This window comes from Apodemus sylvaticus, chromosome 20, assembly GCF_947179515.1.
Source record: "Apodemus sylvaticus chromosome 20, mApoSyl1.1, whole genome shotgun sequence".
In the NCBI taxonomy this organism is placed as follows: Eukaryota; Metazoa; Chordata; class Mammalia; order Rodentia; family Muridae; genus Apodemus; species Apodemus sylvaticus.
Genome location: NC_067491.1, coordinates 62,981,023 through 62,998,563, shown reverse-complemented (window position 1 = coordinate 62,998,563; position 17,541 = coordinate 62,981,023).

Sequence of the window (17,541 nt, the reverse complement as noted above, 5' to 3'; positions counted from 1 at the left end):
TGGAAGATACATGGTTAGACATAGACGCAACACCAAAGCACATAGAGTTACAATGTGTTGTTTAGGAAAAACAAGATAATTTCGCACAATGCGGGATTTCTTCTCGTCCAGAATAAGTATTTCTAGTACATTCATGGTTGTCTTTACTCTGCAACACTGTATTTCTAAAAATATCGTATTTGCACATATACTTTAGATATAGATTTACCACGTGTTGTAAAGGAAAAACATGAAAATTTCGCACACTGTGGGATTTCTTTTAGTTGCTATTAAGTATTTCTAATAATTTCCTGTATGTCTTTAATCTGCAACACTATTTCCTTAATATGTGGTATTCGCACATATTCTTCAGAGAGAAAGTCGTACAGTGCATTCTCTGTGGCAGATACATGCTTAGACATACACGCACGACAGAAGCACATAGAGTTACAACGTGTTGTTTAGGAAAAACAAGATAATTTCACAAAATGAGTGATTTCTTCTCATCCAGATTACGTATTTTTAAACATTCGTGGTTGTCTTTACTCTGCAACACTGTATTTGCTTAAAATGTGGTATTCACAAATATCCTTCCAAGAAAAAACTGTACAGTGCATTCTCTGTGGAAGATACACACTTAGACATACACGCAACTCCAAAGCACATAGTATTACAACGTGTGGTTTAGGAAAACAAGATAATTTCGCAAAATGAGGGTTTTCTTCTTGTCCAGATTAAGTATTTCTAAAACATTCATGGATGTTTTTTTTCTGCAACCCTTAAAATATGGTATTCACACATATTATTCTGATAGAAAACTGTACAGTGCATTTCCTGTGGAAGATACATGCTTAGACATACACGCAACACCAAAGAACATGGAGTTACAACGTGTTGTTTAGGAAAAACAAGGTAATTTCGCACAATGCCAGATTTCTTCTCCTCGCGATTAAGTATTTCTAATACATTCGTGATTGTCTTTATTCTGCAACACTGTATTTCCTTAAATGTAGTATTCACACATATAGTTCACAAAGGAAACTGTACAGTGCATTCTCTGTGGAAGATAAACGCTTAGACATACAAGAAACACCAGAGCACATAGATTTACCACGTGTTGTTAAGGAAAAACAAGATAATTTCACACACTGTGGGATTTCTTTTAGTCACAATGAAGTATTTCTAATACATTCCTGTTTGTCTTTACTCAGTAACACTGTATTTCCTTAAAATGTGGTATTCGCACATAATCTTCAGAGAGAAAGATGTACAGTGCATTCTCTGTGGAAGATACACGCTTACCATATATGCACTACAGAAGCACATAGAGTTACAACGTGTTGTTTAGGAAAAACAAGATAACTTCGCAAAATGAAGGATTGCTTCTCGTCCAGATTACGTATTTTTAAACATTCCTGTTTGTCTATACTCTGCAACCCTGTATTTACTTCATATGTGGTATTCACACATATCCTTCCAAGAAAAAATAGTACAGTGCATTCTCTGTGGAAGATACACACTTAGACACAGACACAACACCAAAGCACATAAAGTTACAACGTGATTTTTAGGAAAACAAGATAATTTCGCAAAATGAGAGTTTTCTTCTTGTCCAGATTACGTATTTCTAAAACATTCATGGTTGTCTTTCCTCAGCAACCCTGCATTTCCTTAAAATGTGGTATTCACACATATTATTCCGAGAGAAAACTGTACAGTGCATTCTCTGTGGAAGATACATGCATAGACATACACCCAACACAAAAGCACATAGGGTTACAACGTGTTGATTAGGAAAAACACAATAATTTCACACAATGCGGGATTTCTTCTCATCGTGATTAAGTATTTGTAATACATTCGTGGTTTCCTTTATTCTGAATCACTGTCTTTCCTTAAAATTTCGTATTCGAACATATATTTCAGAAAGAAAACTGTATAGTGCATTCTCTGTGGAAGATACACGCTTAGACATACATGCAACACAAAAGGACATAGAGTTATAACGTGTTGATTAGGAAAAACAAGATAATTTCGCACAATGCGGGGTTTCCTGTAGTACAGATTAAGTGCTTCTAATACATTCGTGGTTGTATTTACTCTGCAACACTGTATTTCCTTAAAATGTGGTGTTCCCCCTATACTTTCCAAATAAAACTGTTCAGTGCATTCTCTGTGGAAGACACGCTTAGACATACTTGCAACACCACAGTACATAGATTTCATCTTGTTGTTTAGGAAAAACAAGATAATTTCTCAAAATGAGGGATTTCTTCTCATCCACATGAAGTATTTCTAAAACATTCGTGGTTGTCTTTACTCTGCAACACTGTATTTCCTTAAAATGTGGTATTCGCACATATTCTTTCAAGAGAAATTGTACAGTGCATTCTCTGTGGAAGATACAAGATCAGACACACAACCAAAACTAAAGCACATAGAGTTACAACATTTTGTTTAGGAAAAACAAGATAATTTTGCAATCTGTGGGAATTCTTCTCTTCCAGATTAAGTATTTGTAAAACATTCGAGGTTGTCTTTACTTTGCAACACTGTATTTCCTTAAAATGTGGTATTCGAACATATTCTTCCAAGAGAAAATTGTACAGTGCATTCTCTGTGGAAGATACAAGCTCAGACACACAACTAAAAATAAGCACATAGAGTTACAACGTGTTGTTTAGGAAAAACAAGATAATTTTGCAAGATGTGTGAATTCTTCTCATCCAGATTAAGTATTTCTAATACATTCGTGATTGTCTTTAATATGCAACACTATATTTCCTTAAAATATCTTATTCGCCTATATACTTTTGAGATAAAACTGTTCAGTTCATTCTCTGTGGAAGATAAATTCTTAGACATACACACAACACCAAAGGAAATAGAGTTACCACATGTTGTCTATGAAAAACACGATAATTTAGCACACTGAGCTATTTCATCATGCACAATTAAGTATTTCTAATACATTCGTGTTTGTCTTTACTCTGCAACACTGTATTTCCTTAAAATGTGCTAATTGCACATATTCTTTTGAGAGAAAACTGTTCAGTGCATTCTCTTTGGAAGATACATGCTTAGACATACACGAAACACCAAAGGAAATAGAGTTACCACATGTTGTTTAGGAAAACATTATAATTTCGCACACTAAGGGATTTCTTCATGAGCAATTAAGTATTTCTAATACATTCGTGTTTGTCTTTACTCTACAACACTATATTTCCTTAAAATGTGTTATTTGCACATATTCTTTTGAGAGAAAACTGTACAGTGCATTCTGTGTGGAAGATACATGCTTAGACATACACGCAACACCAAAGCACATAGAGTTACAACTTGTTCTTTAGGAAAAACAAGATAATTTCGAATAATAGGGATTTGTTCTCATCCAGATTAAGTATTTGTAAAACATTCATGGTTGTCTTTACTCTGCAACACTGTTTTTCGATAAATGTGGTATTTGCACATATTCTTCAGACAGAAAATTGTACAGTGCATTCTCTGTGGAAGATACACGCTTAGAAATACACACAACTCCTAAGCACATACAGTTACAACGTGTTGTTTAGGAAAAACAAGGTATTTTCGCACAATGCGAGATTTCTTCTCATCCAGATGAAGTATATCTAATACATTCCTGTTTGTCTTTACTCTGCTACACTGTATTTCCTTAAAATGTGGTATTCACGCATATTCTTCAGAAAGAAAGTTGTACAGTGCATTCTTTGTGGAAGACACACGCTTAGACATACACTCACTACCAAAGCACATAGAGTTACAACGTGTTGTTTAGGAAAAACATGATAATTTCGCAAAATGAGGCATTTCTTCTCATTCAGATTACGGATTTTTAAACATTCGTGATTGTTTTTACTCTGCAACTCTGTATTTCCTTAAAATGTAGTATTCGCACATATCCTTCCAAGAAAAAACTGTACAGTGCATTCTCTGTGGGAGATACAATCGTAGACATACACGCAACACAAAAGCACATAGTTTTACTACATGTTGTTTAGGAAAACAAGATAATTTCGCAAAATGAGTGTTTTCTTCTTGTCCAGATTAAGTATTTCTAAAACACTCGTGGTTGTCTTTTTTCTGCAACCCTGTATTTCCTTAAAATATGGTATTCGCACTTATTATTCCGAGAGAAAACTGTACAGTGCATTCCCTGTGGAAGATACATGCTTAGACATACACGCAACACCAAAACACATAGAGTTACATCGTGTTGTTTAGGAAAAACAAGATAATTTCGCACAATGCAGAATATCTTCTTGTCACGATTAAGTACTTCTAATACATTCGTGGTTGTCTTTACTCTGCAACACTGTGTTTCCTTAAAATGTGGTATTCGCACATATAATATCGAGAGAAAACTTTACATTGCATTCTCTGTGGAAGATACACACTTAGATATTCATGCAACATCAAAGCACTTAAAGTTACATCGTGTTGTTTAGGAAAAACAAGGTAATTTCTCAAAATGAGGGATTTCTTCTCATCCACATTAAGTACTTCTAAAATATTCGTGGTTGTCTTTACTCTGCAACTCTGTATTTCCTTAAAATGTGGTATTTGCACATATCCTTCCAAGAAAAAAACTGTACAGTGCATTCTCTGTGAAAGATACAGTCTTAGACATACACGCAACACCAAAGCACATAGTGTTACTTCGTGTTGTTTAGGAAAACAAGATAATTTCGCAAAATGAGTGCTTTCTTCTTGTCCAGATTAAGTATTTCTAAAACATTCGTGGTTGTCTTTTTTCTGCAACCCTGTATTTCCTTAAAATATGGTATTCACACATATTATTCCAAGAGAAAATTGTACAGTGCATTCCAGGTGGTAGATACATGGTTAGACATACACGCAACACCAAAGCACATAGAGTTACCACATGTTGTTTAGTAAAAACAAGATAATTTCGCACAATGCACAATTTCTTTCGTCCACATTAAGTATTTCTACCAAATTCGTGATTGTCTTTACTCTGCAACACTGTATTTGCTTAAAATATGGTATCGCACATATACTCCCGAGAAAAAACTGTATAGTGCATTCTCTTTGGAAGATATACGCTTAGATATATATGCAACACAAAAGCACATAGAGTTACAATGTGCTAATAAGGAAAAAGCAGATGATTTTGCACAATGCGTGATTTCTTGTGAATGCGATTAAGTGTTTCTAAAATATTCGTGGTTGTCTTTACTCTGCAACGCTTAAAATGTGGTATTCACACATATTCTTCTGAGAGTAAAATGTACAGTGCATTCTCTATGGAAGATATATGCTTAGATATACATTCAACACCAAAGACCATCGAGTTACAACGTGTTGTTTAGCAAAAACAAGATAATTTCTCAAAATGAGGGATTTCTTCTCGTCTATATTAAGTATTTCTAAAACATTCGTGGTTGTCTTTACTCTGAAACTCTGTATTTCCTTAAAATGTGGTATTTGAACATATTCTTCCAAGAAAAAACTGTGCAGTGCATTCTCTGTGTGAGATACACACCTAGACATACACGCAACACCAAAGCACATAGAGATACAACGTGTTGTTTAGGAAAACAAGATAATTTCAGAAAATGAGTGTTTTCTTCTTGTCCAGATTAAGTATTTCTAAAACATTAATGGTTGTCTTTCCTCTACAACCCTGCATTTCCTTAAAATGTGGTATTCGCACATATTATTCCGAGAGAAAACTGTACAGTGCATTCTCTGTGGAAGATACATGCCTAGAAATACACGCAACACCAAAGCACATAGAGTTACAACATGTTGATTAGGAAAAAGAAGATAATTTTGCACAATGCGGGATTTCTTCTCGTCGCGATTAAGTATTTCTAAGACATTCGTTGTTTTCTTTATTCTGTATCACTGTATTTCCTTAAAATTTCGTATTCGAACATATAGTTCAGAAAGAAAAGTGTATAGTGCATTCTCTGAGGAAGATACACGCTTAGACATACACGGAACACAAAAGCACATAGAGTTACAACGTGTTGATTAGAAAAAACAAGACAATTTCGCACAATGCGGGATTTCTTCTATTCCAGATTATGTACTTCTAATACATTCGTGGTTGTCTTTACAACACTGTATTTCCTTAAAATGTGGTATTTGCCGATATACTTTCGAGATAAAACTGTTCAGTGCATTCTCTGTGGAAGACACGCTTAGACATACATGCAACACCACAGCACATAGATTTACAACTTGTTGTTTAGGAAAAACAAAATAATTTCTCAAAATGAGGGATTTCTTCTCGTCCACATTAAGTATTTCTAAAACATTCATGGTTGTCTTTACTTGCAATTCTGTATATCCTTAAAATGTGGTATTCGCACATATTCTTCCAAGAGAAAATTGTACAGTGCATTCTCTGTGGAAGATACAAGCTCAGACCCATAAGCTAAACTAAAGCACAGAGAGTTACATCGTGTTGTTTAGGAAAAACAAGATAATTTCGCAAGATGTGGGAATTCTTCTCGTCCAGATTAAGTGTTTCTAATACATTCATTTTTGTCTATAATATGCAACACTGTATTTCCTTAAAATATCGTATTCGCCCATATACTTTCGAGATAAAACTGTTCAGTGCATTCTCTGTGGAAGATAAATTCTTAGACATACACGCAACACCAAAGCAAATACAGTTACCACATGTTGTTTAGGAAAAACACGATAATTTCACACACTGAGGGATATCATCATTTGCAATTAAATATTTCTAATACATTCGTGTTTGTCTTTACTCTGCAACACTCTATTTCCTTAAAATGTGGTATTTGCACATATTCTTTTGAGAGAAAACTGTACAGTGCATTCTCTGTGGAAGATACATTCTTAGACATACACGCAACACCAAAGCACATAGATTGACAACTTGTTGTTTATGAAAAACAGGATAATTTTGAAAAATGAGGGATTTCTTCTCATCCAGATTAAGAATTTTTAAAACATTCATGGTTGTCTTTACGCTGCAACACTGTATTTCTATATATGTGGTATTCGCACATATTCTTCAGACAAAACTGTACAGTGCATTCTCTGTGGAAGATACACGCTTAGAAATACACGCAACTCCAAAGCACATAGAGTTACAATGTGTTGTTTAGGAAAAACAAGGTAATTTCGCACAATGCACAATTTCTTTCATCCACATTAAGTATTTCTAATAAATTCGGGGTTGTCTTTACTCTGAAATACAGTATTTCCTTAATATATGGTATTCGCACAAATACTCTCGAGAAAAATCTGTACAGTGCATTTTGTTTGGAAGATACCCACTTAGATATACATGCAACACCAAAGCACACAGAGTTACAACGTGTTGTTTAGGAAAAAGAAGATAATTTTGCACATTAGGTTATTTCTTGTGATCATGATTAAGTGTTTCTAAAACATTCATGGTTGTCTTTACTCTGCAATCCTGTATTTCCTTAAAATGTTGTATTCGTACATATTATTCCAAGAAAAAACTGTACAGTGCATTCTCTGTGGAGAATGAGTAAGTATTTCTAAGATATTCTTGGTTACTTAATTCTGCAACCCTGTCCTTCCTTATTCTTCAGAGAGAAAATTTTACAGTGCATTCTCTGTGAAAGATACATGCTTAGACATACAAGCAACACCAAAGCACATAGAGTTACAACGTGTTGTTTAGGAAAAACAAGATATTTTCGCACAATATGGGATTTCTTCTCGTCCAGATTAAGTATTTCTAAATCATTCGTGGTTGTCTTTTCTCTGCAACCCTGTATTTCATTAATATGTGGTATTCGCACATATTATTCCAAGAAAAAACTATACAGTGCATTCTCTGTGGAAGATACATGCTTAGACAAACACGCAAGACCAAAGTACATAGAATTACAACGTCTTGTTTAAGAAAACCAAGATAATTTTGCACAATACGGGATTTCTTCTGGTCCCGATTAAGTATTTCTAATACATTCATGGTTGTCTGTAATCTGCAACACTGTATTTCCTTAAAATGTGGTATTCGAACATATAGTTCAGAAAGAAAACCGTACAGTGCATTCTCTGTGGAAGATACACACTTTGACATAGACGCAACACCAAAGCACATAGATTTACAACGTGTTGTTTAAGAAAAACAAGATAATTTGGCCCAATGTGTGATTTTCTTCTTGTCCAGATTAAGTACTTCTAATACATTCGTGGTTGTCTTTACTCTGCAACACTGTATTTCCTTAAACAGTGGTATTCGCATATATAATTTCGAGAGAGAACTGTACAGTGCATTCTCTGTGGAAGATACACGCTTAGACATACATGCAACACCAAAGCACATAGAGTTACAACGTGTTGTTTAGGAAAAACAAGATAATTTATCAAAATGAGGGATTTCCTCTCGTCCACAATAACTATTTCTAAAACATTCAAGGTTGTCGTTACTCTGAAACTCTGTATTTCCTTAAAATGTTGTATTCGCACATATTTTTCCTAGAAATAATGTACAGAGCATTCTCTGTGGAAGATAAACGCTTAGCCATACATGCAGCACCAAAGCCCATAGAGTTACAACGTTTTGTTTAGGAAAACAAGATAATTTCGCAAAATGAGGGTTTTCTTCTTTCCAGATTAAGTATTTCTAATACAATCATGTTTGTCTTTAATCTGCAAGATTGTATTTCCTTAAAATGTGATATTTGCACATATTCTTCTGAGCTGAAACAGTACAGTGCATTCGCTGTGGAAGATACACGCTTAGACATACACGCAACACCAAAGCAAATAGAGTTACCACATATTGATTAGGAAAAACAGGATAATTTCGCACAATGCAGAATTCTTTTTTCATCCAGATTAAGTATTTCTAAGACATTCATGGTTGTCTTTACTCTGCAACACTGTTTTTCCTTTAACAGTGGTATTTGCACATATAATTTCTAGAGAAATCTGTTAAGTGCATTCTCTGTGGAAGATACACACTTAGACATACATGCAACACCAAAGCATTTAGAGTTATAAGGTGTTGTTTAGGAAAAACAAGATAATTTCTCAAAATGAGGGATTTCTTCTCGTCCATATTAACAATTTCTAAAACATTCATGTTTGTCTTTACTCTGCAACCCTGTATTTTTTAAATTGTGGTATGCCCACATATTCTTCAGAGAAAAATTGTACAGTGCATTCTCTGTGGAAGATATACCCTTAGCCATACAGGCAACACCAAAGTACAGAGAGTTACAACGTGTTGTTTAGGAAAAACAAGATAATTTCGCGCAATACACAATTTCTTTCATCCACATTAAGTATTTCTAATAAATTCATGGTTGTCTTTACTCTGCAACACAGTATTTCCTTAAAATATGGTATTCGCACAAATACTCTCGAGAAAAAACTGTACAGTGCATTGTGTTTGGAAGATACCCACTTAGATATACATGCAACACCAAAGCACACAGAGATACAACATGTTGTTTTGGAAAAACAAGATAATTTTGCACATTGGGTAATTTCTTGTGATCACGATTAAGTGTTTCTAAAACATTTGTGGTTGTCTTTACTCTGCTACACTGTATTTCCTTAAAATGTGGTATTCACACATATTCTTCTGAGAGTAAAATGTAAGGTGCACTCTCTACGGAAGATATAAGCATAGATATACATTCAACAACAAAGCACATAGTGTTACAACGTGTTGTTTAGGAAAGACAAGATAATTTTGAACAATGAGGGATTTCTTCTTGTTCAGATTAAATATTTCTAAAACATTCATGGTTGTCTTTACTCTGCAAAAGTGTATTTCCTTAAAATCTTGTATTCACACATTTTCTTCTGATAGAAAATTGTACAGTGCATTCTATGTGGAAGATACACACTTAGACATACACACAACACAAAAGCACATAGAGTTACAACGTGTTGTTTAGGAAAAACAAGATAATGTCCCACAATGAGGGATTTCTTCTTGTTCAGAGTATTTCTAAGGTATTCTTGGTTACTAAATTCTGCAACCCTGTCCTTCCTTAAAATGTGGTATTCGCACATATTCTTCTGAGAGAAAATTGTACAGTGCATTCACTGTGGAAGATATTCGCTTGGACATACATGCAACACAAAAGCACAGAGAGTAACAATGTGTTGTTTAGGAAAAACAAGATATTTTCGCACAATGTGGGATTTCTTCTCGTCCAGATTAAGTATTTCTAAATCATTCGTGGTTGTCTTTTCTCTGCAACCCTGTATTTCATTAATATGTGGTATTCGCACATATTATTCCAAGAAAAAACGATACAGTGCATTCTCTGTGGAAGATACATGCTTAGACAAACACGCAAGACCAAAGTACATAGAATTACAACGTCTTGTTTAGGAAAAACAAGATAATTTTGCACAATACAGGATTTCTTCTAGTCGCGATTAAGTATTTCTAATACATTCGTGGTTGTCTGTAATCTACAACACTGTTATTTCCTTAAAATGTGGTATTCACACATATAGTTCAGAAAGAAAACTGTACAGTGCATTCTCTGTGGAAGATACACGCTTAGACATACCCGCAACACAAAAGCACACAGAGTTGCAATGTCTTGTTTAAGATAAACATGAAAATGTCGCACGATGAGAGATTTCTTCTTGTTCAGATTAAGTATTTCTAAGACATTCATGGTTTCTTAATTCTGCAACCCTGTACTTCCTTAAAATATGGTATTCGCGCATATTCTTCAGAGAGAAAATTGTACAGTGCATTCCCTGTTGAAGATACACGCTTAGACATACACGCAACACCAAAACACATAGAGTTACCACGTGTTGTTTAGGAAAAACAAGATAATTTTGCACAATGCGGGATTTCTTCTCGTCCAGATTAAGTATTTCTAATACATTCGTGGTTGTCTTTACTCTGCAACACTTTATTTCTCAAAAGTATCGTATTCACACATATACTTTCCAGTTAAAACGGTACAGTGCATTCTCTGTGGAGGATACACGCTTAGACATACATGCAACACAAAAGCACATAGATTTACCTCCTGTTGTTAAGGAAAAACACGATAATTACGCACACTGTGGGATTTCTTTTAGTCGCAATTAAGTATAACTAATTCATTCCTGTTTGTCTTTACTCTGCAACACTGTATTTACTTAAACAGTGGTATTTCCACATATAATTTCGAGAGTAAACTGTACAGTGCATTCTCTGTGGAAGATAAACGCTTAGACATTCATACAACACTAAAGCACATAGAGTTACAACGTGTTGTTTAGGAAAACCAAGATAATTTTTCAAAATGAGGGACTTCTTCTCATCCACATTAAGTATTTCTAAAACATCCATGGTTGTCTTTAATCTGAAACTCTGTATTTCCTTAAAATGTTGTATCGCACATATTTTTTCCTAGAAAAAAATGTACAGTGCATTCTCTGTGGAAGATATACACTTAGACATACACGCAACACCAAAGCACATAGAGTTGGAACCTGTTGTTTAGGAAAACAAGATAATTTCTCAAAATGAGGGTTTTCTTCTTGTCCAGATTAAGTATTTTCAAAACATTCATGGTTGTCTTTTCTCTGCAACCCTGTATTTCCTTAAAATATGGTATTCGCACATATAATTCCGAGAGAAAAATTTACAGTGCATACTCTGTGGAAGATACATGCTTAGACATACATGCAACAGCAAAGCACATAGAGTTACATCGTGTTGTTTAGGAAAAACAAGATATTTTTGAAAATGCGGGATTTCATCTCGTCGCAATTAAGTATTTCTAATACATTTGTGGTTGTCTTTATTCTGCAACACTATATTTCCTTAAAATGTGGTATTCGCACGTATAGTTCAGAAAGAAAACTGTACAGTGCATGCTCTGTGGAAGATACACGCTTAGACATACATATAACACAATGCACATATAGTTACAAAGTGCGGTTTTAGAAAAACAGGATAATTTCGCACAAGGCGGGATTTCTTCTCGTCCAGATTAAGTACTTCTAATACATTCGTGGTTGTCTTTAGTCTGCAACACAATATTTCCTTAAAATGTGTTATTCGCACATATACTTTCAATACAAAACTGTACAGTTCATTCTCTGAGGAAGATACACGCTTAGACATACACGCAACACCAAAGCACACAGAGTTACAACGTGCTGTTTAGGAAAAAGAAGATAATTTTGCATATTGGGTAATTTCTTGTGATCACAATTAAGTGTTTCTAAAACATTCGTGGTTGTCTTTACTCTGCAACCCTGTATTTCCTTAAAATGTGATATTCACACATATTCTTCCAGGAGTAAAATGTAAGGTGCACTCTCTATGGAAGATATAAGCATAGATATTCATTCAACACCAAAGCACATAGATTTACAAGCTGTTGTATACGAAAGACAAGATAATTTTGAACAATGAGGGCTTTCTTCTTGTTCTGATTAAGTATTTCTAAAACATTCATGGTTGTCTTTTCTCTGCAACCCTGTATTTTCTTAATATGTGGTATTCACACATATTATTCCAAGAAAAAACTGTAAAGTGTATTCTCTGTGGAAGATTAGACATACACGCAACACCAAAGCACATAGAGTTACATCGTGTTGTTTAGGAAAAACAAGATAATTTCCCACAATGCGGGATTTCTTCTCGTCCACTGCGGGATTTCTTAGAGTTGCAATGAAGTGTTTCAAATACATTTGTGTTTATCTTTACTCGGCAACCTTGTATTTCCTTAAAATGTGTTATTTGCACATATACTTCTGAGAGAAAACTGTACAGTGCATTCTCTTTGGAAGATACATGCTTAGACATACACACAACACCAAAGCACATAGGGTTACAACCTGTTGTCTAGGAAAAACAAGATAATTTCAAAAAATGAGGGATTTCTTCTCGTCCAGATTAAGTATTTCTAAAACATTCATGGTTGTCTTTACTATGCAACACTGTATTTCCTCAAAATATCATATTTGCCCATATACTTTTGAGATAAAATTGTACAGTGCATTCTCGGTGGAAGATATAAGCTTAGACGTACACGCAACACCATTACAAATAGAATTACCACATGGTGTTTAGGAAAAACACGATAATTTCGCACATTGCGGGATTTCTTCTAGTTGCAATTAAGTATTTCTAATACATTTGTGTTTGTCTTCAATCTGCAACACTGTATTTCCGTAAAATGAGGTATTTACACATATTCTTCTGAGGGAAAACTGTACAGTGCACTCTCTGTGGAAGATAAATGCTTAGACATACACGGAACACCAAAGCACATAGAGTTACAACGTGTTGTTTAGAAAAAACAAGATAATTTCGAAAAATAAGGGATTTCTTCTCGTCCAGATTAAGTATTTCTAAAACATTCATGATTGTCTTTACTCTGTAACACTGTATTTCTTTAAATGTGGTATTTGCACATTTTCCTCAGACAGAAAATTGCACAGTACATTCTCTGTGGAAGAAACACGCTTAGAAATACACACAACACCAAAGCACAGAGAGCTACAATGGGTAGTTTAGGAAAAAGAAGATAATGTCGCACAATGTGGGACTTCTTCTCATTCACATTAAGTATTTCTAATACATTCCATTTGTTGTTTTATTCTGCAATACTGTATTTCCTTAAAATGTGGTATCGCACATATAGTTCAGAAGAAAAAATGCACAATGCATTCTCTGTGGAAGATAGATGCTCAGACATACAGGCAACACCAAAGCACATAGAGTTACAACAGGTTGTTTAGGAAAAACAAGAATATTTCACACAGTGCGGGGTTTCTTCTCATCCAGATTAAGTACTTCTAATACATTCGTGGTTCTCTTTACTGTGCAACACTGTTTTTCCTTTAACAGTGCTATTCTCACATATAATTTCGAGAGAAAACTGTACAGTGCATTCTCTGTGGAAGATACATGCTTAGACATACATGCAACACCAAAGCACTTAGAGTTACAACGTGTTGTTTAGGAAAAACAAGATAATTTCTCAAAAAGAGGGATTTCTTTTCGTCCACATTAAGAATATCTAAAACATTCGTGGTTGTCATTACTCTGCAACTCTGTATTTCCTTAAAATCTGGTTTTCGCACATATTCCTCTGAGAGAAAATTGTACAGTGCATTCTCTGTGGAAAATAAAAGCTTAGACACACAAGCAAAACCAAAGCACATAGAGTTACAACGTGTTGTTTAGAAAAAACAAGATAATTTCTCACGATGCAGGAATTCTTCTCGTCCAGATTAAGTATTTCTAATACATTCGTGGTTGTCTGTACTCTGCAACACTGTATTTCCTTAAAATATCATATTTGCCCATATACTTTCGAGATCAAACTATACAGTGCTACAGTGCATTCTCTGTGTTGATACACGCTTAGATATACACGCAACACCAAAGCACATAGAGTTACCACGTGTTGTTTAGGAAAAACACGATATTTTTGCACACTGCGGTATTTCTTCTATTTGCAATGAAGTATTTCTTATACATTCGTGTTTGTCTTTACTCTGCAACCTTGTTTGTCCTTAAAATGTGTTATTTGCAGATATACTTTCGAGATAAAATTGTACAGTGCATTCTCTGTGGAAGATACATGCTTAGACATATACGCAACACCAAAGCACATAGAGTTACCACGTGTTGTTTAGTAAAAACAAGATAATTTCGCAAAATGAGTGATTTCTTCTCATCCAGATTAAGTATTTCTAAAACATTTGTGGTTGTTTTTACTCTGCAACCCTGTTTTTCCTTAAAATGTGTTATTAGCACATAGTCTTCTGAGAGAAAACTGTACAGTGCATACTCTGTGGAAGATATATGCTTAGACATACACACAACCCCAAAGCACATAGAGGTACAACGTGTTGTTTAGGAAAAACAAGATAATTTTGAAAAATGAGGGATTTCTTCTCGGCCAGATTAAGTATTTCTAAAACATTCATGGTTGTCTTTACTATGCAACACTGTATTTCCTTAAAATAGCTTATTCGCCCATATACTTTCGAGATAAAAGTGTGCAGTTCATTCTCTGGGGAAGATACACGCTTAGACATACACGTAAAACCAAGGCAAATAAAGTTACCACATGATGTTTAGGAAAAACACGATTATTTCGCACACTGCGGGATTTCTTCTAGTCACAATTAAGTATTTATAATACATTCGTGTTTGTCTTTAATCTGCAACACTGTATTTCCTTAAAATGTGGTATTTGCACATATTCTTCTGACAGAAAATGTACAGTGCATTCTCTGTGGAACATACATGCTTAGACATACACGCAACACCAAAACACATAGAGTTACCATGGGTTGCTTAGGAAAAACAAGATAATTTCGTAAAATGAGGGATTTCTTCAAGTCCAGATTAAGTATTTCTAAATCATTCGTGGTTGTTTTTACTCTGCAACACTTTTTTTTCCTTAAAATGTGTAATTCGCACGTAGTCTTCAGAGAGAAAACTGTACAGTGCATACTCTGTGGAAGATGCATGCTTAGACATACACGCAACACCAAAGCACATAGAGGTACAACGTGCTGTTTAGGAAAAACAAGATAATTTCGAAAAATGAGGGAATGTTTCTCGTCCAGATTAGGTATTTCTTAAACATTCATGGTTGTCTTCAATCTGCAACACTGTATTTATATAAATGTGGTATTTGAACATATTCTTCAGACAGAAAATTGTACAGTGCATTCACTGTGGAAGATATACACTTAGACATACACGCAACACCAAAGCACATAGAGTTGGATCGTGTTGTTTAGGAAAACAGGATAATTTCGCAAAATGAGGGTTTTCTTTTTGTCCAGATTAAGTATTTCCAAAATATTCGTGGTTGTCTTTTCTCTGCAACCCTGTATTTTCTTAAAATATGGTATTCGCACATATAATTCCGAGAGAAAAATTTACAGTGCATACTCTGTGGAAGATACATGCTGAGACATACACGCAACACTAAAGCACATAGAGTTACAATGTGTTGTTTAGGAACAACAAGATAATTTTGAAAAATGAGGGATTTCTTCTCGGCCAGATTAAGTATTTCTAAAACATTCGTGGTTGTCTTTAATATGCAACACTGTATTTCCTTAAAATCGCTTATTCACCCATATACTTTCAGGATAAAAATGTTCAGTCCATTCTCTGGGATAGATACACGCTTAGACATACATGCAACACCAAGGCAAATAAAGTTACCACATGATGTTTCGGAAAAACACGATAATTTCGCTCACTGCGGGATTTCCTCTAGTCACAATTACGTATTTCTAATACATTCGTGTTTGTCTTTAATCAGCAACACTGTATTTCCTTATAATGTGGTATTTGCACATATTCTTCTGACAGAAAATGTACAGTGCATTCTCTGTGGAAGATACATGCTTAGACATACACGCAACACCAAGGCACATAGAGTTACAACGTGTTGTTTAGGAAAAGCAAGATAATTTCGAAAATGAGGGATTTCTTCTTCCAGATTAAGTATTCCGAAAACATTCATGGTTGTATTTACTCTGCAACACTGTATTTCTATAAATGTAGTATGCGCACATATTCTTCAGACAGAAAATTGTACAGTGCATTCTCTGTGGAAGATACACGCTTAGAATTACATGCAACACCAAAAGCACATAGAGTTACAACGTGTTATTTAGGAAAACCAAGAAAATTTCACACAATGCAGGATTTCTCTCGTCCAGATTAAGTACTTGTAATACAGTCGTGGTTGTCTTTACTCTGCTACACTGTATTTCTTTAAACAGTGCCATTCACACATATAATTTCAAGAGAAACCTGTACAGTGCATTCTCTTTGGAAGACACACGCTTAGACATACATGCAACACCAAAGTACTTAGAGGTACAACTTGTTGTTTAGGAAAAACAAGATAATTTCTCAAAATGAGGGATTAGTTTTCATCCACATTAAGGATATCTAAAACATTCGTGGTTGTCATTACTCTGCAACTCTGTATTTCCTTAAAATGTGGTTTTCGCACATATTCCTCTGAGAGAAAATTGTACAGTGCATTCTCTGTGGAAAATACAAGCTTAGACACACAAGCAAAACCAAAGCAAATAGATTTACACCGTGTTGTTTAGGAAAAACAAGATAATTTCGCACGATGCGGGATTCTTCTTGTCCAGATAAAGTATTTCTAATACATTCGTGGTTGTCTGTACTCTGCCACACTGTATTTCCTTAAAATATCGTATTCGCCCATATACTTTCGAGATAAAATTATACAGTGCTACAGTGCATTCTCTGTGTCGATACACGCTTAGATAAACACGCAATACCAAAGCACATAGTGTTACCACGTGTTGTTTAGGAAAAACACGATAATTTCGCACACTGCGGGATTTCTTCTATTTGCAAGGAAGTATTTCTAATACATCGTGTTTGTCTTTATTTTGCAACACTGAATTTCCTTAAACAGTGGTATTCGCACATATAATTTCGAGAGGAAATTGTACAGTGCATTCTCTGTGGAAGATACACGCTTAGAAATACATGCAACACCACAGCACATAGAGTTACAACGTGTTCTTTAGGAAAAACAAGATAATTTC